This window comes from Podarcis vaucheri, assembly GCF_965113315.1.
Source record: "Podarcis vaucheri genome assembly, chromosome: 3".
Lineage (NCBI taxonomy): Eukaryota > Metazoa > Chordata > Lepidosauria > Squamata > Lacertidae > Podarcis > Podarcis vaucheri.
The window spans coordinates 114,990,314-115,017,811 of NC_138761.1; positions in this window are offsets into that span (position 1 = coordinate 114,990,314).

Sequence of the window (27,498 nt, forward strand, 5' to 3'; positions counted from 1 at the left end):
AGTGAATTGCAGAACGTCAGATTTTTAGCAGAAATTGTGACCGGGCGGCTTAGGGATTTTTTCAAAAAAAGTTGTTCAGACGTCGAGGGCTAATTCTGTTTCCGATGATAAAAACCCATCTGTTTCCCCCGAAAAACATTTCAGGGGATCACTTGCAACCGTTTGCCAACATTTTTGAGTGAATTGCAGAACGTCAGATTTTTAGCAGAAATTGTGACCGCGCGGCTTTGGGATTTTTTCAAAAAAAGTTGTTCAGACGTCGAGGGCTAATTCTGTTTCCGATGATAAAAACCCATCTGTTTCCACCGAAAAACATTTCAGGGGATCACTTGCAACCGTTTGCCAACATTTTTGAGTGAATTGCAGAACGTCAGATTTTTAGCAGAAATTGTGACCGCGCGGGTTAGGGATTTTTTCAAAAAAAGTTGTTCAGACGTCGAGGGCTAATTCTGTTTCCGATGATAAAAACCCATCTGTTTCCACCGAAAAACATTTCAGGGGATCATTTGCAACAGATTGCCAACATTTTTGAGTGAATTGCAGAACGTCAGATTTTTAGCAGAAATTGTGACCGCGCGGGTTAGGGATTTTTTCAAAAAAAGTTGTTCAGACGTCGAGGGCTAATTCTGTTTCCGATGATAAAAACCCATCTGTTTCCACCGAAAAACATTCCAGGGGATCCTTTGCAACAGTTTTGGACCATTTTTGAATGAATTGCAGAACGTCAGATTTTTAGCAGAAATTGTGACCGCGCGGGTTAGGGATTTTTTCAAAAAACGTTGTTCAGACCTCGAGGGCTAATTCTGTTTCCGATGATAAAAACGCATCTGTTTCCACAGAAAAACCTTTCAGGGGATCATTTGCAACAGTTTGGGACCATTTTTGAGTGAACTGCAGAACGTCAGATTTTTAGCAGAAATTGTGACCGCGCGGCTTAGGGATTTTTTCAAAAAAAGTTGTTCAGACGTCGAGGGCTAATTCTGTTTCCGATGATAAAAACCCATCTGTTTCCACCGAAAAACATTTCAGGGGATCACTTGCAACAGTTTGCCAACATTTTTGAGTGAATTGCAGAACGTCAGATTTTTAGCAGAAATTGTGCCCGCGCGGCTTAGGAATTTTTTCAAAAAAAGTTGTTCAGACGTCGAGGGCTAATTCTGTTTCCGATGATAAAAACCCATCTGTTTCCACCTAAAAACCTTTCAGGGGATCATTTGCAACAGATTGCCAACATTTTTGAGTGAATTGCAGAACGTCAGATTTTTAGCAGAAATTTTGATCGCGCGGCTTAGGGATTTTTTCAAAAAAAGTTGTCCAGACCTCGAGGGCTAATTCTGTTTCCGATGATAAAAACCCATCTGTTTCCACAGAAAAACCTTTCAGGGGATCATTTGCAACAGTTTGGGACCATTTTTGAGTGAACTGCAGAACGTCAGATTTTTAGCAGAAATTGTGACCGCGCGGTTTAGGGATTTTTTCAAAAAAAGTTGTTCAGACGTCGAGGGCTAATTCTGTTTCCGATGATAAAAACCCATCTGTTTCCACCGAAAAACATTTCAGGGGATCACTTGCAACACTTTGCCAACATTTTTGAGTGAACTGCAGAACGTCAGATTTTGAGCAGAACTTGTGACCGCGCGGCTTAGGGATTTTTTCAAAAAAAGTTGTTCAGACGTCGAGGGCTAATTCTGTTTCCGATGATAAAAACCCATCTGTTTCCCCCGAAAAACATTTCAGGGGATCACTTGCAACCGTTTGCCAACATTTTTGAGTGAATTGCAGAACGTCAGATTTTTAGCAGAAATTGTGACCGCGCGGCTTAGGGATTTTTTCAAAAAAAGTTGTTCAGACGTCGAGGGCTAATTCTGTTTCCGATGATAAAAACCCATCTGTTTCCACCGAAAAACATTTCAGGGGATCACTTGCAACCGTTTGCCAACATTTTTGAGTGAATTGCAGAACGTCAGATTTTTAGCAGAAATTGTGACCCCGCGGCTTAGGGATTTTTTCAAAAAAAGTTGTTCAGACGTCGAGGGCTAATTCTGTTTCCGATGATAAAAACCCATCTGTTTCCACCGAAAAACATTTCAGGGGATCACTTGCAACACTTTGCCAACATTTTTGAGTGAATTGCAGAACGTCAGATTTTTAGCAGAAATTGTGACCGCGCGGCTTAGGGATTTTTTCAAAAAAAGTTGTTCAGACGTCGAGGGCTAATTCTGTTTCCGATGATAAAAACCCATCTGTTTCCACCAAAAAACATTTCAGGGGATCACTTGCAACAGTTTGCCAACATTTTTGAGTGAATTGCAGAACGTCAGATTTTTAACAGAAATTGTGACCGCGCGGCTTAGGGATTTTTTCAAAAAAAGTTGTTCAGACGTCGAGGGCTAATTCTGTTTCCGATGATAAAAACCCATCTGTTTCCACCTAAAAACCTTTCAGGGGATCCTTTGCAACAGTTTGGGACCATTTTTGAATGAATTGCAGAACGTCAGATTTTTAGCAGAAATTGTGACCGCGCGGGTTAGGGATTTTTTCAAAAAACGTTGTTCAGACGTCGAGGGCTAATTCTGTTTCCCATGATAAAAACCCATCTGTTTCCACCTAAAAACCTTTCAGGGGATCCTTTGCAACAGTTTGGGACCATTTTTGAGTGAATTGCAGAACGTCAGATTTTTAGCAGAAATTGTGCCCGCGCGGGTTAGGGATTTTTTCAAAAAAAGTTGTTCAGACGTCGAGGGCTAATTCTGTTTCCGATGATAAAAACCCATCTGTTTCCACCGAAAAACATTCCAGGGGATCCTTTGCAACAGTTTTGGACCATTTTTGAATGAATTGCAGAACGTCAGATTTTTAGCAGAAATTGTGACCGCGCGGGTTAGGGATTTTTTCAAAAAACGTTGTTCAGACCTCGAGGGCTAATTCTGTTTCCGATGATAAAAACCCATCTGTTTCCACAGAAAAACCTTTCAGGGGATCATGTGCAACAGTTTGCCAACATTTTTGAGTGAACTGCAGAACGTCAGATTTTGAGCAGAACTTGTGACCGCGCGGCTTAGGGATTTTTTCAAAAAAAGTTGTTCAGACGTCGAGGGTTAATTCTGTTTCTGATGATAAAAACCCATCTGTTTCCACCGAAAAACATTTCAGGGGATCACTTGCAACACTTTGCCAACATTTTTGAGTGAATTGCAGAACGTCAGATTTTTAGCAGAAATTGTGACCGGGCGGCTTAGGGATTTTTTCAAAAAAAGTTGTCCAGACCTCGAGGGCTAATTCTGTTTCCGATGATAAAAACCCATCTGTTTCCACCGAAAAACATTTCAGGGGATCACTTGCAACACTTTGCCAACCTTTTTGAGGGAATTGCAGAACGTCAGATTTTTAGCAGAAATTGTGACCGCGCGGCTTAGGGATTTTTTCAAAAAAAGTTGTTCAGACGTCGAGGGCTAATTCTGTTTCCGATGATAAAAACCCATCTGTTTCCCCCGAAAAACATTTCAGGGGATCACTTGCAACCGTTTGCCAACATTTTTGAGTGAATTGCAGAACGTCAGATTTTTAGCAGAAATTGTGACCGCGCGGCTTAGGGATTTTTTCAAAAAAAGTTGTTCAGACGTCGAGGGCTAATTCTGTTTCCGATGATAAAAACCCATCTGTTTCCACCGAAAAACATTTCAGGGGATCACTTGCAACCGTTTGCCAACATTTTTGAGTGAATTGCAGAACGTCAGATTTTTAGCAGAAATTGTGACCCCGCGGCTTAGGGATTTTTTCAAAAAAAGTTGTTCAGACGTCGAGGGCTAATTCTGTTTCCGATGATAAAAACCCATCTGTTTCCACCGAAAAACATTTCAGGGGATCACTTGCAACACTTTGCCAACATTTTTGAGTGAATTGCAGAACGTCAGATTTTTAGCAGAAATTGTGACCGCGCGGCTTAGGGATTTTTTCAAAAAAAGTTGTTCAGACGTCGAGGGCTAATTCTGTTTCCGATGATAAAAACCCATCTGTTTCCACCAAAAAACATTTCAGGGGATCACTTGCAACAGTTTGCCAACATTTTTGAGTGAATTGCAGAACGTCAGATTTTTAACAGAAATTGTGACCGCGCGGCTTAGGGATTTTTTCAAAAAAAGTTGTTCAGACGTCGAGGGCTAATTCTGTTTCCGATGATAAAAACCCATCTGTTTCCACCTAAAAACCTTTCAGGGGATCCTTTGCAACAGTTTGGGACCATTTTTGAATGAATTGCAGAACGTCAGATTTTTAGCAGAAATTGTGACCGCGCGGGTTAGGGATTTTTTCAAAAAACGTTGTTCAGACGTCGAGGGCTAATTCTGTTTCCCATGATAAAAACCCATCTGTTTCCACCTAAAAACCTTTCAGGGGATCCTTTGCAACAGTTTGGGACCATTTTTGAGTGAATTGCAGAACGTCAGATTTTTAGCAGAAATTGTGCCCGCGCGGGTTAGGGATTTTTTCAAAAAAAGTTGTTCAGACGTCGAGGGCTAATTCTGTTTCCGATGATAAAAACCCATCTGTTTCCACCGAAAAACATTCCAGGGGATCCTTTGCAACAGTTTTGGACCATTTTTGAATGAATTGCAGAACGTCAGATTTTTAGCAGAAATTGTGACCGCGCGGGTTAGGGATTTTTTCAAAAAACGTTGTTCAGACCTCGAGGGCTAATTCTGTTTCCGATGATAAAAACCCATCTGTTTCCACAGAAAAACCTTTCAGGGGATCATGTGCAACAGTTTGGGACCATTTTTGAGTGAACTGCAGAACGTCAGATTTTTAGCAGAAATTGTGACCGCGCGGGTTAGGGATTTTTTCAAAAAAAGTTGTTCAGACGTCGAGGGCTAATTCTGTTTCCGATGATAAAAACCCATCTGTTTCCACCGAAAAACATTTCAGGGGATCACTTGCAACACTTTGCCAACATTTTTGAGTGAATTGCAGAACGTCAGATTTTTAGCAGAAATTGTGACCGCGCGGCTTAGGGATTTTTTCAAAAAAAGTTGTTCAGACGTCGAGGGCTAATTCTGTTTCCGATGATAAAAACCCATCTGTTTCCACCAAAAAACATTTCAGGGGATCACTTGCAACAGTTTGCCAACATTTTTGAGTGAATTGCAGAACGTCAGATTTTTAGCAGAAATTGTGACCGCGCGGGTTAGGGATTTTTTCAAAAAACGTTGTTCAGACGTCGAGGGCTAATTCTGTTTCCCATGATAAAAACCCATCTGTTTCCACCTAAAAACCTTTCAGGGGATCCTTGCAACAGTTTGGGACCATTTTTGAGTGAATTGCAGAACGTCAGATTTTTAGCAGAAATTGTGCCCGCGCGGGTTAGGGATTTTTTCAAAAAAAGTTGTTCAGACGTCGAGGGCTAATTCTGTTTCCGATGATAAAAACCCATCTGTTTCCACCGAAAAACATTCCAGGGGATCCTTTGCAACAGTTTTGGACCATTTTTGAATGAATTGCAGAACGTCAGATTTTTAGCAGAAATTGTGACCGCGCGGGTTAGGGATTTTTTCAAAAAACGTTGTTCAGACCTCGAGGGCTAATTCTGTTTCCGATGATAAAAACCCATCTGTTTCCACAGAAAAACCTTTCAGGGGATCATGTGCAACAGTTTGGGACCATTTTTGAGTGAACTGCAGAACGTCAGATTTTTAGCAGAAATTGTGACCGCGCGGCTTAGGGATTTTTTCAAAAAAAGTTGTTCAGACGTCGAGGGCTAATTCTGTTTCCGATGATAAAAACCCATCTGTTTCCACCGAAAAACATTTCAGGGGATCATTTGCAACAGATTGCCAACATTTTTGAGTGAATCGCAGAACGTCAGATTTTTAGCAGAAATTTTGATCGCGCGGCTTAGGGATTTTTTCAAAAAAAGTTGTCCAGACCTCGAGGGCTAATTCTGTTTCCGATGATAAAAACCCATCTGTTTCCACAGAAAAACCTTTCAGGGGATCATTTGCAACAGTTTGGGACCATTTTTGAGTGAATTGCAGAACGTCAGATTTTTAGCAGAAATTGTGACCGCGCGGTTTAGGGATTTTTTCAAAAAAAGTTGTTCAGACGTCGAGGGCTAATTCTGTTTCCGATGATAAAAACCCATCTGTTTCCACCAAAAAACATTTCAGGGGATCACTTGCAACAGTTTGGGACCATTTTTCAGTGAACTGCAGAACGTCAGATTTTTAGCAGAAATTGTGACCGCGCGGCTTAGGGATTTTTTCAAAAAAAGTTGTTCAGACGTCGAGGGCTAATTCTGTTTCCGATGATAAAAACCCATCTGTTTCAACCGAAAAACATTTCAGGGGATCACTTGCAACAGTTTGCCAACATTTTTGAGTGAATTGCAGAACGTCAGATTTTTAGCAGAAATTGTGACCGCGCGGCTTAGGGATTTTTTCAAAAAAAGTTGTCCAGACGTCGAGGGCTAATTCTGTTTCCCATGATAAAAACCCATCTGTTTCCACCTAAAAACCTTTCAGGGGATCCTTTGCAACAGTTTGGGACCATTTTTGAATGAATTGCAGAACGTCAGATTTTTAGCAGAAATTGTGACCGCGCGGGTTAGGGATTTTTTCAAAAAACGTTGTTCAGACGTCGAGGGCTAATTCTGTTTCCCATGATAAAAACATATCTGTTTCCACCGAAAAACATTTCATGGGATCATTTTCAACAGATTGCCAACATTTTTGAGTGAATTGCAGAACGTCAGATTTTTAGCAGAAATTGTGCCCGCGCGGCTTAGGGATTTTTTCAAAAAAAGTTGTTCAGACGTCGAGGGCTAATTCTGTTTCCGATGATAAAAACCCATCTGTTTCCACCGAAAAACATTTCAGGGGATCACTTGCAACAGTTTGCCAACATTTTTGAGTGAATTGCAGAACGTCAGATTTTTAGCAGAAATTGTGCCCGCGCGGCTTAGGGATTTTTTCAAAAAAAGTTGTTCAGACGTCGAGGGCTAATTCTGTTTCCGATGATAAAAACCCATCTGTTTCCACCTAAAAACCTTTCAGGGGATCCTTTGCAACAGTTTGGGACCATTTTTGAATGAATTGCAGAACGTCAGATTTTTAGCAGAAATTGTGACCGCGCGGCTTAGGGATTTTTTCAAAAAACGTTGTTCAGACGTCGAGGGCTAATTCTGTTTCCGATGATAAAAACCCATCTGTTTCCACCGAAAAACATTTCAGGGGATCACTTGCAACAGTTTGCCAACATTTTTGAGTGAATTGCAGAACGTCAGATTTTGAGCAGAACTTGTGACCGCGCGGCTTAGGGATTTTTTCAAAAAAAGTTGTTCAGACGTCGAGGGCTAATTCTGTTTCCGATGATAAAAACCCATCTGTTTCCACCGAAAAACATTTCAGGGGATCACTTGCAACAGTTTGCCAACATTTTTGAGTGAATTGCAGAACGTCAGATTTTTAGCAGAAATTGTGCCCGCGCGGCTTAGGGATTTTTTCAAAAAAAGTTGTTCAGACGTCGAGGGCTAATTCTGTTTCCGATGATAAAAACCCATCTGTTTCCACCTAAAAACCTTTCAGGGGATCCTTTGCAACAGTTTGGGACCATTTTTGAGTGAATTGCAGAACGTCAGATTTTTAGCAGAAATTGTGCCCGCGCGGGTTAGGGATTTTTTCAAAAAAAGTTGTTCAGACGTCGAGGGCTAATTCTGTTTCCGATGATAAAAACCCATCTGTTTCCACCAAAAAACATTTCAGGGGATCACTTGCAACACTTTGCCAACCTTTTTGAGGGAATTGCAGAACGTCAGATTTTTAGCAGAAATTGTGACCGCGCGGCTTAGGGATTTTTTCAAAAAAAGTTGTTCAGACGTCGAGGGCTAATTCTGTTTCCGATGATAAAAACCCATCTGTTTCCACCGAAAAACATTTCAGGGGATCACTTGCAACAGTTTGCCAACATTTTTGAGTGAATTGCAGAACGTCAGATTTTTAGCAGAAATTGTGCCCGCGCGGCTTAGGGATTTTTTCAAAAAAAGTTGTTCAGACGTCGAGGGCTAATTCTGTTTCCGATGATAAAAACCCATCTGTTTCCACCTAAAAACCTTTCAGGGGATCCTTTGCAACAGTTTGGGACCATTTTTGAGTGAATTGCAGAACGTCAGATTTTTAGCAGAAATTGTGCCCGCGCGGGTTAGGGATTTTTTCAAAAAAAGTTGTTCAGACGTCGAGGGCTAATTCTGTTTCCGATGATAAAAACCCATCTGTTTCCACCGAAAAACATTTCAGGGGATCACTTGCAACACTTTGCCAACCTTTTTGAGGGAATTGCAGAACGTCAGATTTTTAGCAGAAATTGTGACCGCGCGGCTTAGGGATTTTTTCAAAAAAAGTTGTTCAGACGTCGAGGGCTAATTCTGTTTCCGATGATAAAAACCCATCTGTTTCCACCGAAAAACATTTCAGGGGATCACTTGCAACAGTTTGCCAACATTTTTGAGGGAATTGCAGAACGTCAGATTTTTAGCAGAAATTGTGACCGCGCGGGTTAGGGATTTTTTCAAAAAAAGTTGTTCAGACGTCGAGGGCTAATTCTGTTTCCGATGATAAAAACCCATCTGTTTCCTCCAAAAAACATTTCAGGGGATCACTTGCAACCGTTTGCCAACATTTTTGAGTGAATTGCAGAACGTCAGATTTTTAGCAGAAATTGTGACCGCGCGGGTTAGGGATTTTTTCAAAAAAAGTTGTCCAGACGTCGAGGGCTAATTCTGTTTCCCATGATAAAAACCCATCTGTTTCCACCAAAAAACATTTCAGGGGATCACTTGCAACAGTTTGCCAACATTTTTGAGTGAATTGCAGAACGTCAGATTTTTAACAGAAATTGTGACCGCGCGGCTTAGGGATTTTTTCAAAAAAAGTTGTTCAGACGTCGAGGGCTAATTCTGTTTCCGATGATAAAAACCCATCTGTTTCCACCTAAAAACCTTTCAGGGGATCCTTTGCAACAGTTTTGGACCATTTTTGAATGAATTGCAGAACGTCAAATTTTTAGCAGAAATTGTGACCGCGCGGGTTAGGGATTTTTTCAAAAAACGTTGTTCAGACGTCGAGGGCTAATTCTGTTTCCCATGATAAAAACCCATCTGTTTCCACCTAAAAACCTTTCAGGGGATCCTTTGCAACAGTTTGGGACCATTTTTGAGTGAATTGCAGAACGTCAGATTTTTAGCAGAAATTGTGCCCGCGCGGGTTAGGGATTTTTTCAAAAAAAGTTGTTCAGACGTCGAGGGCTAATTCTGTTTCCGATGATAAAAACCCATCTGTTTCCACCGAAAAACATTCCAGGGGATCCTTTGCAACAGTTTTGGACCATTTTTGAATGAATTGCAGAACGTCAGATTTTTAGCAGAAATTGTGACCGCGCGGGTTAGGGATTTTTTCAAAAAACGTTGTTCAGACCTCGAGGGCTAATTCTGTTTCCGATGATAAAAACCCATCTGTTTCCACAGAAAAACCTTTCAGGGGATCATGTGCAACAGTTTGGGACCATTTTTGAGTGAACTGCAGAACGTCAGATTTTTAGCAGAAATTGTGACCGCGCGGCTTAGGGATTTTTTCAAAAAAAGTTGTTCAGACGTCGAGGGCTAATTCTGTTTCCGATGATAAAAACCCATCTGTTTCCACCGAAAAACATTTCAGGGGATCATTTGCAACAGATTGCCAACATTTTTGAGTGAATTGCAGAACGTCAGATTTTTAGCAGAAATTTTGATCGCGCGGCTTAGGGATTTTTTCAAAAAAAGTTGTCCAGACCTCGAGGGCTAATTCTGTTTCCGATGATAAAAACCCATCTGTTTCCACAGAAAAACCTTTCAGGGGATCATGTGCAACAGTTTGGGACCATTTTTGAGTGAATTGCAGAACGTCAGATTTTTAGCAGAAATTGTGACCGCGCGGTTTAGGGATTTTTTCAAAAAAAGTTGTTCAGACGTCGAGGGCTAATTCTGTTTCCGATGATAAAAACCCATCTGTTTCCACCAAAAAACATTTCAGGGGATCACTTGCAACAGTTTGGGACCATTTTTGAGTGAACTGCAGAACGTCAGATTTTTAGCAGAAATTGTGACCGCGCGGCTTAGGGATTTTTTCAAAAAAAGTTGTTCAGACGTCGAGGGCTAATTCTGTTTCCGATGATAAAAACCCATCTGTTTCAACCGAAAAACATTTCAGGGGATCACTTGCAACAGTTTGCCAACATTTTTGAGTGAATTGCAGAACGTCAGATTTTTAGCAGAAATTGTGACCGCGCGGCTTAGGGATTTTTTCAAAAAAAGTTGTCCAGACGTCGAGGGCTAATTCTGTTTCCCATGATAAAAACCCATCTGTTTCCACCTAAAAACCTTTCAGGGGATCCTTTGCAACAGTTTGGGACCATTTTTGAATGAATTGCAGAACGTCAGATTTTTAGCAGAAATTGTGACCGCGCGGGTTAGGGATTTTTTCAAAAACGTTGTTCAGACGTCGAGGGCTAATTCTGTTTCCCATGATAAAAACATATCTGTTTCCACCGAAAAACATTTCATGGGATCATTTTCAACAGATTGCCAACATTTTTGAGTGAATTGCAGAACGTCAGATTTTTAGCAGAAATTTTGATCGCGCGGCTTAGGGATTTTTTCAAAAAAAGTTGTCCAGACCTCGAGGGCTAATTCTGTTTCCGATGATAAAAACCCATCTGTTTCCACAGAAAAACCTTTCAGGGGATCATGTGCAACAGTTTGGGACCATTTTTGAGTGAATTGCAGAACGTCAGATTTTTAGCAGAAATTGTGACCGCGCGGTTTAGGGATTTTTTCAAAAAAAGTTGTTCAGACGTCGAGGGCTAATTCTGTTTCCGATGATAAAAACCCATCTGTTTCCACCAAAAAACATTTCAGGGGATCACTTGCAACAGTTTGGGACCATTTTTGAGTGAACTGCAGAACGTCAGATTTTTAGCAGAAATTGTGACCGCGCGGCTTAGGGATTTTTTCAAAAAAAGTTGTTCAGACGTCGAGGGCTAATTCTGTTTCCGATGATAAAAACCCATCTGTTTCAACCGAAAAACATTTCAGGGGATCACTTGCAACAGTTTGCCAACATTTTTGAGTGAATTGCAGAACGTCAGATTTTTAGCAGAAATTGTGACCGCGCGGCTTAGGGATTTTTTCAAAAAAAGTTGTCCAGACGTCGAGGGCTAATTCTGTTTCCCATGATAAAAACCCATCTGTTTCCACCTAAAAACCTTTCAGGGGATCCTTTGCAACAGTTTGGGACCATTTTTGAATGAATTGCAGAACGTCAGATTTTTAGCAGAAATTGTGACCGCGCGGGTTAGGGATTTTTTCAAAAACGTTGTTCAGACGTCGAGGGCTAATTCTGTTTCCCATGATAAAAACATATCTGTTTCCACCGAAAAACATTTCATGGGATCATTTTCAACAGATTGCCAACATTTTTGAGTGAATTGCAGAACGTCAGATTTTTAGCAGAAATTGTGACCGCGCGGGTTAGGGATTTTTTCAAAAAAAGTTGTTCAGACGTCGAGGGCTAATTCTGTTTCCGATGATAAAAACCCATCTGTTTCCACCAAAAAACCTTTCAGGGGATCCTTTGCAACAGTTTGGGACCATTTTTGAATGAATTGCAGAACGTCAGATTTTTAGCAGAAATTGTGACCGCGCGGGTTAGGGATTTTTTCAAAAAACATTGTTCAGACCTCGAGGGCTAATTCTGTTTCCGATGATAAAAACCCATCTGTTTCCACAGAAAAACCTTTCAGGGGATCATTTGCAACAGTTTGGGACCATTTTTGAGTGAACTGCAGAACGTCAGATTTTTAGCAGAAATTGTGACCGCGAGGCTTAGGGATTTTTTTAAAAAAAAGTTGTTCAGACGTCGAGGGCTAATTCTGTTTCCGATGATAAAAACCCATCTGTTTCCACCGAAAAACATTTCAGGGGATCACTTGCAACAGTTTGCCAACATTTTTGAGTGAATTGCAGAACGTCAGATTTTTAGCAGAAATTGTGCCCGCGCGGCTTAGGGATTTTTTCAAAAAAAGTTGTTCAGACGTCGAGGGCTAATTCTGTTTCCGATGATAAAAACCCATCTGTTTCCACCTAAAAACCTTTCAGGGGATCCTTTGCAACAGTTTGGGACCATTTTTGAATGAATTGCAGAACGTCAGATTTTTAGCAGAAATTGTGACCGCGCGGCTTGGGGATTTTTTCAAAAAAAGTTGTTCAGACGTCGAGGGCTAATTCTGTTTCCGATGATAAAAACCCATCTGTTTCCACCGAAAAACATTTCAGGGGATCACTTGCAACAGTTTGCCAACATTTTTGAGTGAATTGCAGAACGTCAGATTTTTAGCAGAAATTTTGATCGGGCGGCTTAGGGATTTTTTCAAAAAAAGTTGTCCAGACCTCGAGGGCTAATTCTGTTTCCGATGATAAAAACCCATCTGTTTCCACAGAAAAACCTTTCAGGGGATCATTTGCAACAGTTTGGGACCATTTTTGAGTGAATTGCAGAACGTCAGATTTTTAGCAGAAATTGTGACCGCGCGGTTTAGGGATTTTTTCAAAAAAAGTTGTTCAGACGTCGAGGGCTAATTCTGTTTCCGATGATAAAAACCCATCTGTTTCCACCAAAAAACATTTCAGGGGATCACTTGCAACAGTTTGGGACCATTTTTGAGTGAACTGCAGAACGTCAGATTTTTAGCAGAAATTGTGACCGCGCGGCTTAGGGATTTTTTCAAAAAAAGTTGTTCAGACGTCGAGGGCTAATTCTGTTTCCGATGATAAAAACCCATCTGTTTCAACCGAAAAACATTTCAGGGGATCACTTGCAACAGTTTGCCAACATTTTTGAGTGAATTGCAGAACGTCAGATTTTTAGCAGAAATTGTGACCGCGCGGCTTAGGGATTTTTTCAAAAAAAGTTGTCCAGACGTCGAGGGCTAATTCTGTTTCCCATGATAAAAACCCATCTGTTTCCACCTAAAAACCTTTCAGGGGATCCTTTGCAACAGTTTGGGACCATTTTTGAATGAATTGCAGAACGTCAGATTTTTAGCAGAAATTGTGACCGCGCGGGTTAGGGATTTTTTCAAAAAACGTTGTTCAGACGTCGAGGGCTAATTCTGTTTCCCATGATAAAAACATATCTGTTTCCACCGAAAAACATTTCATGGGATCATTTTCAACAGATTGCCAACATTTTTGAGTGAATTGCAGAACGTCAGATTTTTAGCAGAAATTGTGACCGCGCGGGTTAGGGATTTTTTTCAAAAAAAGTTGTTCAGACGTCGAGGGCTAATTCTGTTTCCGATGATAAAAACCCATCTGTTTCCACCAAAAAACATTTCAGGGGATCCTTTGCAACAGTTTTGGACCATTTTTGAATGAATTGCAGAACGTCAGATTTTTAGCAGAAATTGTGACCGCGCGGGTTAGGGATTTTTTCAAAAAACATTGTTCAGACCTCGAGGGCTAATTCTGTTTCCGATGATAAAAACCCATCTGTTTAAACAGAAAAACCTTTCAGGGGATCATTTGCAACAGTTTGGGACCATTTTTGAGTGAACTGCAGAACGTCAGATTTTTAGCAGAAATTGTGACCGCGAGGCTTAGGGATTTTTTCAAAAAAAGTTGTTCAGACGTCGAGGGCTAATTCTGTTTCCGATGATAAAAACCCATCTGTTTCCACCGAAAAACATTTCAGGGGATCACTTGCAACAGTTTGCCAACATTTTTGAGTGAATTGCAGAACGTCAGATTTTTAGCAGAAATTGTGCCCGCGCGGCTTAGGGATTTTTTCAAAAAAAGTTGTTCAGACGTCGAGGGCTAATTCTGTTTCCGATGATAAAAACCCATCTGTTTCCACCTAAAAACCTTTCAGGGGATCCTTTGCAACAGTTTGGGACCATTTTTGAATGAATTGCAGAACGTCAGATTTTTAGCAGAAATTGTGACCGCGCGGCTTGGGGATTTTTTCAAAAAACGTTGTTCAGACGTCGAGGGCTAATTCTGTTTCCGATGATAAAAACCCATCTGTTTCCACCGAAAAACATTTCAGGGGATCACTTGCAACAGTTTGCCAACATTTTTGAGTGAATTGCAGAACGTCAGATTTTGAGCAGAACTTGTGACCGCGCGGCTTAGGGATTTTTTCAAAAAAAGTTGTTCAGACGTCGAGGGCTAATTCTGTTTCCGATGATAAAAACCCATCTGTTTCCACCGAAAAACATTTCAGGGGATCACTTGCAACAGTTTGCCAACATTTTTGAGTGAATTGCAGAACGTCAGATTTTTAGCAGAAATTGTGCCCGCGCGGCTTAGGGATTTTTTCAAAAAAAGTTGTTCAGACGTCGAGGGCTAATTCTGTTTCCGATGATAAAAACCCATCTGTTTCCACCTAAAAACCTTTCAGGGGATCCTTTGCAACAGTTTGGGACCATTTTTGAGTGAATTGCAGAACGTCAGATTTTTAGCAGAAATTGTGCCCGCGCGGGTTAGGGATTTTTTCAAAAAAAGTTGTTCAGACGTCGAGGGCTAATTCTGTTTCCGATGATAAAAACCCATCTGTTTTCACCGAAAAACATTTCAGGGGATCACTTGCAACACTTTGCCAACCTTTTTGAGGGAATTGCAGAACGTCAGATTTTTAGCAGAAATTGTGACCGCGCGGCTTAGGGATTTTTTCAAAAAAAGTTGTTCAGACGTCGAGGGCTAATTCTGTTTCCGATGATAAAAACCCATCTGTTTCCACCGAAAAACATTTCAGGGGATCACTTGCAACAGTTTGCCAACATTTTTGAGGGAATTGCAGAACGTCAGATTTTTAGCAGAAATTGTGACCGCGCGGCTTAGGGATTTTTTCAAAAAAAGTTGTTCAGACGTCGAGGGCTAATTCTGTTTCCGATGATAAAAACCCATCTGTTTCCACCTAAAAACCTTTCAGGGGATCCTTTGCAACAGTTTGGGACCATTTTTGAGTGAATTGCAGAACGTCAGATTTTTAGCAGAAATTGTGCCCGCGCGGGTTAGGGATTTTTTCAAAAAAAGTTGTTCAGACGTCGAGGGCTAATTCTGTTTCCGATGATAAAAACCCATCTGTTTCCACCGAAAAACCTTTCAGGGGATCACTTGCAACACTTTGCCAACCTTTTTGAGGGAATTGCAGAACGTCAGATTTTTAGCAGAAATTGTAACCGCGCGGCTTAGGGATTTTTTCAAAAAAAGTTGTTCAGACGTCGAGGGCTAATTCTGTTTCCGATGATAAAAACCCATCTGTTTCCCCCGAAAAACATTTCAGGGGATCACTTGCAACCGTTTGCCAACATTTTTGAGTGAATTGCAGAACGTCAGATTTTTAGCAGAAATTGTGACCGCGCGGCTTAGGGATTTTTTCAAAAAAAGTTGTTCAGACGTCGAGGGCTAATTCTGTTTCCGATGATAAAAACCCATCTGTTTCCACCGAAAAACATTTCAGGGGATCACTTGCAACACTTTGCCAACATTTTTGAGTGAATTGCAGAACGTCAGATTTTTAGCAGAAATTGTGACCGCGCGGCTTAGGGATTTTTTCAAAAAAAGTTGTTCAGACGTCGAGGGCTAATTCTGTTTCCGATGATAAAAACCCATCTGTTTCCACCAAAAAACATTTCAGGGGATCACTTGCAACAGTTTGCCAACATTTTTGAGTGAATTGCAGAACGTCAGATTTTTAACAGAAATTGTGACCGCGCGGCTTAGGGATTTTTTCAAAAAAAGTTGTTCAGACGTCAAGGGCTAATTCTGTTTCCGATGATAAAAACCCATCTGTTTCCACCTAAAAACCTTTCAGGGGATCCTTTGCAACAGTTTGGGACCATTTTTGAATGAATTGCAGAACGTCAGATTTTTAGCAGAAATTGTGACCGCGCGGGTTAGGGATTTTTTCAAAAAACGTTGTTCAGACGTCGAGGGCTAATTCTGTTTCCCATGATAAAAACCCATCTGTTTCCACCTAAAAACCTTTCAGGGGATCCTTTGCAACAGTTTGGGACCATTTTTGAGTGAATTGCAGAACGTCAGATTTTTAGCAGAAATTGTGCCCGCGCGGGTTAGGGATTTTTTCAAAAAAAGTTGTTCAGACGTCGAGGGCTAATTCTGTTTCCGATGATAAAAACCCATCTGTTTCCACCGAAAAACATTCCAGGGGATCCTTTGCAACAGTTTTGGACCATTTTTGAATGAATTGCAGAACGTCAGATTTTTAGCAGAAATTGTGACCGCGCGGGTTAGGGATTTTTTCAAAAAACGTTGTTCAGACCTCGAGGGCTAATTCTGTTTCCGATGATAAAAACCCATCTGTTTCCACAGAAAAACCTTTCAGGGGATCATGTGCAACAGTTTGGGACCATTTTTGAGTGAACTGCAGAACGTCAGATTTTTAGCAGAAATTGTGACCGCGCGGGTTAGGGATTTTTTCAAAAAAAGTTGTTCAGACGTCGAGGGCTAATTCTGTTTCCGATGATAAAAACCCATCTGTTTCCACCGAAAAACATTTCAGGGGATCACTTGCAACACTTTGCCAACATTTTTGAGGGAATTGCAGAACGTCAGATTTTTAGCAGAAATTGTGACCGCGCGGGTTAGGGATTTTTTCAAAAAAAGTTGTTCAGACGTCGAGGGCTAATTCTGTTTCCGATGATAAAAACCCATCTGTTTCCTCCAAAAAACATTTCAGGGGATCACTTGCAACCGTTTGCCAACATTTTTGAGTGAATTGCAGAACGTCAGATTTTTAGCATAAATTGTGACCGTGCGGCTTAGGGATTTTTTCAAAAAAAGTTGTTCAGACGTCGAGGGCTAATTCTGTTTCCGATGATAAAAACCCATCTGTTTCCACCGAAAAACATTTCAGGGGATCACTTGCAACACTTTGCCAACATTTTTGAGTGAATTGCAGAACGTCAGATTTTTAACAGAAATTGTGCCCGCGCGGCTTAGGGATATTTTCAAAAAAAGTTGTTCAGACGTCGAGGGCTAATTCTGTTTCCGATGATAAAAACCCATCTGTTTCCACCTAAAAACCTTTCAGGGGATCCTTTGCAACAGTTTGGGACCATTTTTGAATGAATTGCAGAACGTCAGATTTTTAGCAGAAATTGTGACCGCGCGGGTTAGGGATTTTTTCAAAAAACGTTGTTCAGACGTCGAGGGCTAATTCTGTTTCCCATGATAAAAACCCATCTGTTTCCACCTAAAAACCTTTCAGGGGATCCTTTGCAACAGTTTGGGACCATTTTTGAATGAATTGCAGAACGTCAGATTTTTAGCAGAAATTGTGACCGCGCGGGTTAGGGATTTTTTCAAAAAACGTTGTTCAGACGTCGAGGGCTAATTCTGTTTCCCATGATAAAAACATATCTGTTTCCACCGAAAAACATTTCAGGGGATCATTTGCAACAGATTGCCAACATTTTTGAGTGAATTGCAGAACGTCAGATTTTGAGCAGAACTTGTGACCGCGCGGCTTAGGGATTTTTTCAAAAAATGTTGTTCAGACGTCGAGGGCTAATTCTGTTTCCGATGATAAAAACCCATCTGTTTCCACCGAAAAACATTTCAGGGGATCACTTGCAACACTTTGCCAACATTTTTGAGGGAATTGCAGAACGTCAGATTTTTAGCAAAAATTGTGACCGCGCGGCTTAGGGATTTTTTCAAAAAAAGTTGTTCAGACGTCGAGGGCTAATTCTGTTTCCGATGATAAAAACCCATCTGTTTCCTCCAAAAAACATTTCAGGGGATCACTTGCAACACTTTGCCAACATTTTTGAGGGAATTGCAGAACGTCACATTTTTAGCAGAAATTGTGACCGCGCGGCTTAGGGATTTTTTCAAAAAAAGTTGTTCAGACGTCGAGGGCTAATTCTGTTTCCGATGATAAAAACCCATCTGTTTCCTCCAAAAAACATTTCAGGGGATCACTTGCAACCGTTTGCCAACATTTTTGAGGGAATTGCAGAACGTCAGATTTTTAGCAGAAATTGTGACCGCGCGGCTTAGGGATTTTTTCAAAAAAAGTTGTTCAGACGTCGAGGGCTAATTCTATTTCCGATGATAAAAACCCATCTGTTTCCACCGAAAAACATTTCAGGGGATCACTTGCAACAGTTTGCCAACATTTTTGAGTGAATTGCAGAACGTCAGATTTTTAGCAGAAATTGTGACCGCGCGGCTTAGGGATTTTTTCAAAAAAAGTTGTTCAGACGTCGAGGGCTAATTCTGTTTCCCATGATAAAAACCCATCTGTTTCCACCTAAAAACCTTTCAGGGGATCCTTTGCAACAGTTTGGGACCATTTTTCAATGAATTGCAGAACGTCAGATTTTTAGCAGAAATTGTGACCGCGCGGGTTAGGGATTTTTTCAAAAAACGTTGTTCAGACGTCGAGGGCTAATTCTGTTTCCCATGATAAAAACATATCTGTTTCCACCGAAAAACATTTCAGGGGATCATTTGCAACAGATTGCCAACATTTTTGAGTGAATTGCAGAACGTCAGATTTTTAGCAGAAATTGTGACCGCGCGGGTTAGGGATTTTTTCAAAAAAAGTTGTTCAGACGTCGAGGGCTAATTCTGTTTCCGATGATAAAAACCCATCTGTTTCCACCGAAAAACATTTCAGGGGATCCTTTGCAACAGTTTTGGACCATTTTTGAATGAATTGCAGAACGTCAGATTTTTAGCAGAAATTGTGACCGCGCGGGTTAGGGATTTTTTCAAAAAACCTTGTTCAGACGTCGAGGGCTAATTCTGTTTCCGATGATAAAAACCCATCTGTTTCCACAGAAAAACCTTTCAGGGGATCATTTGCAACAGTTTGGGACCATTTTTGAGTGAACTGCAGAACGTCAGATTTTTAGCATAAATTGTGACCGTGCGGCTTAGGGATTTTTTCAAAAAAAGTTGTTCAGACGTCGAGGGCTAATTCTGTTTCCGATGATAAAAACCCATCTGTTTCCACCGAAAAACATTTCAGGGGATCACTTGCAACACTTTGCCAACATTTTTGAGTGAATTGCAGAACGTCAGATTTTTAGCAGAAATTGTGACCGCGCGGCTTAGGGATTTTTTCAAAAAAAGTTGTTCAGACGTCGAGGGCTAATTCTGTTTCCGATGATAAAAACCCATCTGTTTCCACCAAAAAACATTTCAGGGGATCACTTGCAACAGTTTGCCAACATTTTTGAGTGAATTGCAGAACGTCAGATTTTTAACAGAAATTGTGCCCGCGCGGCTTAGGGATATTTTCAAAAAAAGTTGTTCAGACGTCGAGGGCTAATTCTGTTTCCGATGATAAAAACCCATCTGTTTCCACCTAAAAACCTTTCAGGGGATCCTTTGCAACAGTTTGGGACCATTTTTGAATGAATTGCAGAACGTCAGATTTTTAGCAGAAATTGTGACCGCGCGGGTTAGGGATTTTTTCAAAAAACGTTGTTCAGACGTCGAGGGCTAATTCTGTTTCCCATGATAAAAACCCATCTGTTTCCACCTAAAAACCTTTCAGGGGATCCTTTGCAACAGTTTGGGACCATTTTTGAATGAATTGCAGAACGTCAGATTTTTAGCAGAAATTGTGACCGCGCGGGTTAGGGATTTTTTCAAAAAACGTTGTTCAGACGTCGAGGGCTAATTCTGTTTCCCATGATAAAAACATATCTGTTTCCACCGAAAAACATTTCAGGGGATCATTTGCAACAGATTGCCAACATTTTTGAGTGAATTGCAGAACGTCAGATTTTGAGCAGAACTTGTGACCGCGCGGCTTAGGGATTTTTTCAAAAAATGTTGTTCAGACGTCGAGGGCTAATTCTGTTTCCGATGATAAAAACCCATCTGTTTCCACCGAAAAACATTTCAGGGGATCACTTGCAACACTTTGCCAACATTTTCGAGGGAATTGCAGAACGTCAGATTTTTAGCAAAAATTGTGACCGCGCGGCTTAGGGATTTTTTCAAAAAAAGTTGTTCAGACGTCGAGGGCTAATTCTGTTTCCGATGATAAAAACCCATCTGTTTCCTCCAAAAAACATTTCAGGGGATCACTTGCAACACTTTGCCAACATTTTTGAGGGAATTGCAGAACGTCAGATTTTTAGCAGAAATTGTGACCGCGCGGCTTAGGGATTTTTTCAAAAAAAGTTGTTCAGACGTCGAGGGCTAATTCTGTTTCCGATGATAAAAACCCATCTGTTTCCTCCAAAAAACATTTCAGGGGATCACTTGCAACCGTTTGCCAACATTTTTGAGGGAATTGCAGAACGTCAGATTTTTAGCAGAAATTGTGACCGCGCGGCTTAGGGATTTTTTCAAAAAAAGTTGTTCAGACGTCGAGGGCTAATTCTATTTCCGATGATAAAAACCCATCTGTTTCCACCGAAAAACATTTCAGGGGATCACTTGCAACAGTTTGCCAACATTTTTGAGTGAATTGCAGAACGTCAGATTTTTAGCAGAAATTGTGACCGCGCGGCTTAGGGATTTTTTCAAAAAAAGTTGTTCAGACGTCGAGGGCTAATTCTGTTTCCCATGATAAAAACCCATCTGTTTCCACCTAAAAACCTTTCAGGGGATCCTTTGCAACAGTTTGGGACCATTTTTCAATGAATTGCAGAACGTCAGATTTTTAGCAGAAATTGTGACCGCGCGGGTTAGGGATTTTTTCAAAAAACGTTGTTCAGACGTCGAGGGCTAATTCTGTTTCCCATGATAAAAACATATCTGTTTCCACCGAAAAACATTTCAGGGGATCATTTGCAACAGATTGCCAACATTTTTGAGTGAATTGCAGAACGTCAGATTTTTAGCAGAAATTGTGACCGCGCGGGTTAGGGATTTTTTCAAAAAAAGTTGTTCAGACGTCGAGGGCTAATTCTGTTTCCGATGATAAAAACCCATCTGTTTCCACCGAAAAACATTTCAGGGGATCCTTTGCAACAGTTTTGGACCATTTTTGAATGAATTGCAGAACGTCAGATTTTTAGCAGAAATTGTGACCGCGCGGGTTAGGGATTTTTTCAAAAAACCTTGTTCAGACGTCGAGGGCTAATTCTGTTTCCGATGATAAAAACCCATCTGTTTCCACAGAAAAACCTTTCAGGGGATCATTTGCAACAGTTTGGGACCATTTTTGAGTGAACTGCAGAACGTCAGATTTTTAGCAGAAATTGTGACCGCGCGGCTTAGGGATTTTTTCAAAAAAAGTTGTTCAGACGTCGAGGCCTAATTCTGTTTCCGATGATAAAAACCCATCTGTTTCCACCGAAAAACATTTCAGGGGATCACTTGCAACAGTTTGCCAACATTTTTGAGTGAATTGCAGAACGTCAGATTTTTAGCAGAAATTGTGACCGCGCGGGTTAGGGATTTTTTCAAAAAACGTTGTTCAGACGTCGAGGGCTAATTCTGTTTCCGATGATAAAAACCCATCTGTTTCCACCAAAAAACATTTCAGGGGATCACTTGCAACACTTTGCCAACATTTTTGAGGGAATTGCAGAACGTCAGATTTTTAGCAGAAATTGTGACCGCGCGGCTTAGGGATTTTTTCAAAAAAAGTTGTTCAGACGTCGAGGGCTAATTCTGTTTCCGATGATAAAAACCCATCTGTTTCCTCCGAAAAACATTTCAGGGGATCACTTGCAACCGTTTGCCAACATTTTTGAGTGAATTGCAGAACGTCAGATTTTTAGCAGAAATTGTGACCGCGCGGCTTAGGGATTTTTTCAAAAAAAGTTGTTCAGACGTCGAGGCCTAATTCTGTTTCCGATGATAAAAACCCATCTGTTTCCACCGAAAAACATTTCAGGGGATCACTTGCAACACTTTGCCAACATTTTTGAGTGAATTGCAGAACGTCAGATTTTTAGCAGAAATTGTGCCCGCGCGGCTTAGGGATTTTTTCAAAAAAAGTTGTCCAGACGTCGAGGGCTAATTCTGTTTCCCATGATAAAAACCCATCTGTTTCCACCTAAAAACCTTTCAGGGGATCCTTTGCAACAGTTTGGGACCATTTTTGAATGAATTGCAGAACGTCAGATTTTTAGCAGAAATTGTGACCGCGCGGGTTAGGGATTTTTTCAAAAAACGTTGTTCAGACGTCGAGGGCTAATTCTGTTTCCCATGATAAAAACATATCTGTTTCCACCGAAAAACATTTCAGGGGATCATTTGCAACAGATTGCCAACATTTTTGAGTGAATTGCAGAACGTCAGATTTTTAGCAGAAATTGTGACCGCGCGGGTTAGGGATTTTTTCAAAAAAAGTTGTTCAGACGTCGAGGGCTAATTCTGTTTCCGATGATAAAAACCCATGTGTTTCCACCGAAAAACATTTCAGGGGATCCTTTGCAACAGTTTTGGACCATTTTTGAATGAATTGCAGAACGTCAGATTTTTAGCAGAAATTGTGACCGCGCGGGTTAGGGATTTTTTCAAAAAACCTTGTTCAGACCTCGAGGGCTAATTCTGTTTCCGATGATAAAAACCCATCTGTTTCCACCGAAAAACATTTCAGGGGATCATTTGCAACAGTTTGGGACCATTTTTGAGTGAACTGCAGAACGTCAGATTTTTAGCAGAAATTGTGACCGCGCGGCTTAGGGATTTTTTCAAAAAAGTTGTTCAGACGTCGAGGCCTAATTCTGTTTCCGATGATAAAAACCCATCTGTTTCCACCGAAAAACATTTCAGGGGATCACTTGCAACAGTTTGCCAACATTTTTGAGTGAATTGCAGAACGTCAGATTTTTAGCAGAAATTGTGACCGCGCGGGTTAGGGATTTTTTCAAAAAACGTTGTTCAGACGTCGAGGGCTAATTCTGTTTCCGATGATAAAAACCCATATGTTTCCACCGAAAAACATTTCAGGGGATCACTTGCAACAGTTTGCCAACATTTTTGAGTGAATTGCAGAACGTCAGATTTTGAGCAGAACTTGTGACCGCGCGGCTTAGGGATTTTTTCAAAAAAAGTTGTTCAGACGTCAAGGGCTAATTCTGTTTCCGATGATAAAAACCCATCTGTTTCCACCGAAAAACATTTCAGGGGATCACTTGCAACACTTTGCCAACATTTTTGAGGGAATTGCACAACGTCAGATTTTTAGCAGAAATTGTGACCGCGCGGCTTAGGGATTTTTTCAAAAAAAGTTGTTCAGACGTCGAGGGCTAATTCTGTTTCCGATGATAAAAACCCATCTGTTTCCTCCGAAAAACATTTCAGGGGATCACTTGCAACCGTTTGCCAACATTTTTGAGTGAATTGCAGAACGTCAGATTTTTAGCAGAAATTGTGACCGCGCGGCTTAGGGATTTTTTCAAAAAAAGTTGTTCAGACGTCGAGGGCTAATTCTGTTTCCGATGATAAAAACCCATCTGTTTCCACCGAAAAACATTTCAGGGGATCCTTTGCAACAGTTTTGGACCATTTTTGAATGAATTGCAGAACGTCAGATTTTTAGCAGAAATTGTGACCGGTTAGGGATTTTTTCAAAAAACCTTGTTCAGACCTCGAGGGCTAATTCTGTTTCCGATGATAAAAACCCATCTGTTTCCACCGAAAAACATTTCAGGGGATCATTTGCAACAGTTTGGGACCATTTTTGAGTGAACTGCAGAACGTCAGATTTTTAGCAGAAATTGTGACCGCGCGGCTTAGGGATTTTTTCAAAAAAGTTGTTCAGACGTCGAGGCCTAATTCTGTTTCCGATGATAAAAACCCATCTGTTTCCACCGAAAAACATTTCAGGGGATCACTTGCAACAGTTTGCCAACATTTTTGAGTGAATTGCAGAACGTCAGATTTTTAGCAGAAATTGTGACCGCGCGGGTTAGGGATTTTTTCAAAAAACGTTGTTCAGACGTCGAGGGCTAATTCTGTTTCCGATGATAAAAACCCATATGTTTCCACCGAAAAACATTTCAGGGGATCACTTGCAACAGTTTGCCAACATTTTTGAGTGAATTGCAGAACGTCAGATTTTGAGCAGAACTTGTGACCGCGCGGCTTAGGGATTTTTTCAAAAAAAGTTGTTCAGACGTCAAGGGCTAATTCTGTTTCCGATGATAAAAACCCATCTGTTTCCACCGAAAAACATTTCAGGGGATCACTTGCAACACTTTGCCAACATTTAGAGGGATTTGCACAACGTCAGATTTTTGGCAGAAATTGTGACCGCGCGGCTTAGGGATTTTTTCAAAAAAAGTTGTTCAGACGTCGAGGGCTAATTCTGTTTCCGATGATAAAAACCCATCTGTTTCCTCCGAAAAACATTTCAGGGGATCACTTGCAACCGTTTGCCAACATTTTTGAGTGAATTGCAGAACGTCAGATTTTTAGCAGAAATTGTGACCGCGCGGCTTAGGGATTTTTTCAAAAAAAGTTGTCCAGACGTCGAGGGCTAATTCTGTTTCCCATGATAAAAACCCATCTGTTTCCACCTAAAAACCTTTCAGGGGATCCTTTGCAACAGTTTGGGACCATTTTTGAATGAATTGCAGAACGTCTGATTTTTAGCAGAAATTGTGACCGCGCGGGTTAGGGATTTTTTCAAAAAACGTTGTTCAGACGTCGAGGGCTAATTCTGTTTCCCATGATAAAAACATATCTGTTTCCACCGAAAAACATTTCATGGGATCATTTGTAACAGATTGCCAACATTTTTGAGTGAATTGCAGAACGTCAGATTTTTAGCAGAAATTGTGACCGCGCGGGTTAGGGATTTTTTCAAAAAAAGTTGTTCAGACGTCGAGGGCTAATTCTGTTTCCGATGATAAAAACCCATCTGTTTCCACCGAAAAACATTTCAGGGGATCCTTTGCAACAGTTTTGGACCATTTTTGAATGAATTGCAGAACGTCAGATTTTTAGGAGAAATTGTGACCGCGCGGGTTAGGGATTTTTTCAAAAAACGTTGTTCAGACCTCGAGGGCTAATTCTGTTTCCGATGATAAAAACCCATCTGTTTCCACAGAAAAACCTTTCAGGGGATCATTTGCAACAGTTTGGGACCATTTTTGAGTGAACTGCAGAACGTCAGATTTTTAGCAGAAATTGTAACCGCGCGGCTTAGGGATTTTTTCAAAAAAATTTGTTCAGACGTCGAGGGCTAATTCTGTTTCCGATGATAAAAACCCATCTGTTTCCACCGAAAAACATTTCAGGGGATCACTTGCAACAGTTTGCCAACATTTTTGAGTGAATTGCAGAACGTCAGATTTTTAGCAGAAATTGTGCCCGCGCGGCTTAGGGATTTTTTCAAAAAAAGTTGTTCATACGTCGAGGGCTAATTCTGTTTCCGATGATAAAAACCCACCTGTTTTTACCTAAAAACCTTTCAGGGGATCCTTTGCAACACTTTGCCAACATTTTTGAGTGAATTGCAGAACGTCAGATTTTTAGCAGAAATTGTGACCGCGCGGGTTAGGGATTTTTTCAAAAAACGTTGTCCAGACGTCGAGGGCTAATTCTGTTTCCGATGATAAAAACCCATCTGTTTCCACCGAAAAACATTTCAGGGGATCACTTGCAACACTTTGCCAACCTTTTTGAGGGAATTGCAGAACGTCAGATTTTTAGCAGAAATTGTGACCGCGCGGCTTAGGGATTTTTTCAAAAAAAGTTGTTCAGACGTCGAGGGCTAATTCTGTTTCCGATGATAAAAACCCATCTGTTTCCTCCGAAAAACATTTCAGGGGATCACTTGCAACCGTTTGCCAACATTTTTGAGTGAATTGCAGAACGTCAGATTTTTAGCAGAAATTGTGACCGCGCGGCTTAGGGATTTTTTCAAAAAAAGTTGTTCAGACGTCGAGGGCTAATTCTGTTTCCGATGATAAAAACCCATCTGTTTCCACCGAAAAACATTTCAGGGGATCACTTGCAACACTTTGCCAACATTTTTGAGTGAATTGCAGAACGTCAGATTTTTAGCAGAAATTGTGACCGCGCGGCTTAGGGATTTTTTCAAAAAAAGTTGTTCAGACGTCGAGGGCTAATTCTGTTTCCGATGATAAAAACCCATCTGTTTCCACCGAAAAACATTTCAGGGGATCACTTGCAACAGTTTGCCAACATTTTTGAGTGAATTGCAGAACGTCAGATTTTTAGCAGAAATTGTGACCGCGCGGGTTAGGGATTTTTTCAAAAAACGTTGTTCAGACGTCAAGGGCTAATTCTGTTTCCGATGATAAAAACCCATCTGTTTCCACCGAAAAACATTTCAGGGGATCACTTGCAACAGTTTGCCAACATTTTTGAGTGAATTGCAGAACGTCAGATTTTGAGCAGAACTTGTGACCGCGCGGCTTAGGGATTTTTTCAAAAAAAGTTGTTCAGACGTCGAGGGCTAATTCTGTTTCCGATGATAAAAACCCATCTGTTTCCACCGAAAAACATTTCAGGGGATCACTTGCAACACTTTGCCAACATTTTTGAGTGAATTGCAGAACGTCAGATTTTTAGCAGAAATTGTGACCGCGCGGCTTAGGGATTTTTTCAAAAAAAGTTGTTCAGACGTCGAGGGCTAATTCTGTTTCCGATGATAAAAACCCATCTGTTTCCACCGAAAAACATTTCAGGGGATGACTTGCAACAGTTTGCCAACATTTTTGAGTGAATTGCAGAACGTCAGATTTTGAGCAGAAATTGTGACCGCGCGGCTTAGGGATTTTTTCAAAAAAAGTTGTTCAGACGTCGAGGGCTAATTCTGTTTCCGATGATAAAAACCCATCTGTTTCCACCGAAAAACATTTCAGCGGATCACTTGCAACAGTTTGCCAACATTTTTGAGTGAATTGCAGAACGTCAGATTTTGAGCAGAACTTATGACCGCGCGGCTTAGGGATTTTTTCAAAAAAAGTTGTTCAGACGTCGAGGGCTAATTCTGTTTCCGATGATAAAAACCCATCTGTTTCCACCGAAAAACATTTCAGGGGATCACTTGCAACACTTTGCCAACATTTTTGAGGGAATTGCAGAACGTCAGATTTTTAGCAGAAATTGTGACCGCGCGGCTTAGGGATTTTTTCAAAAAAAGTTGTTCAGACGTCGAGGGCTAATTCTGTTTCCGATGATAAAAACCCATCTGTTTCCACCGAAAAACATTTCAGGGGATGACTTGCAACAGTTTGCCAACATTTTTGAGTGAATTGCAGAACGTCAGATTTTGAGCAGAAATTGTGACCGCGCGGCTTAGGGATTTTTTCAAAAAAAGTTGTTCAGACGTCGAGGGCTAATTCTGTTTCCGATGATAAAAACCCATCTGTTTCCACCGAAAAACATTTCAGCGGATCACTTGCAACAGTTTGCCAACATTTTTGAGTGAATTGCAGAACGTCAGATTTTGAGCAGAACTTATGACCGCGCGGCTTAGGGATTTTTTCAAAAAAAGT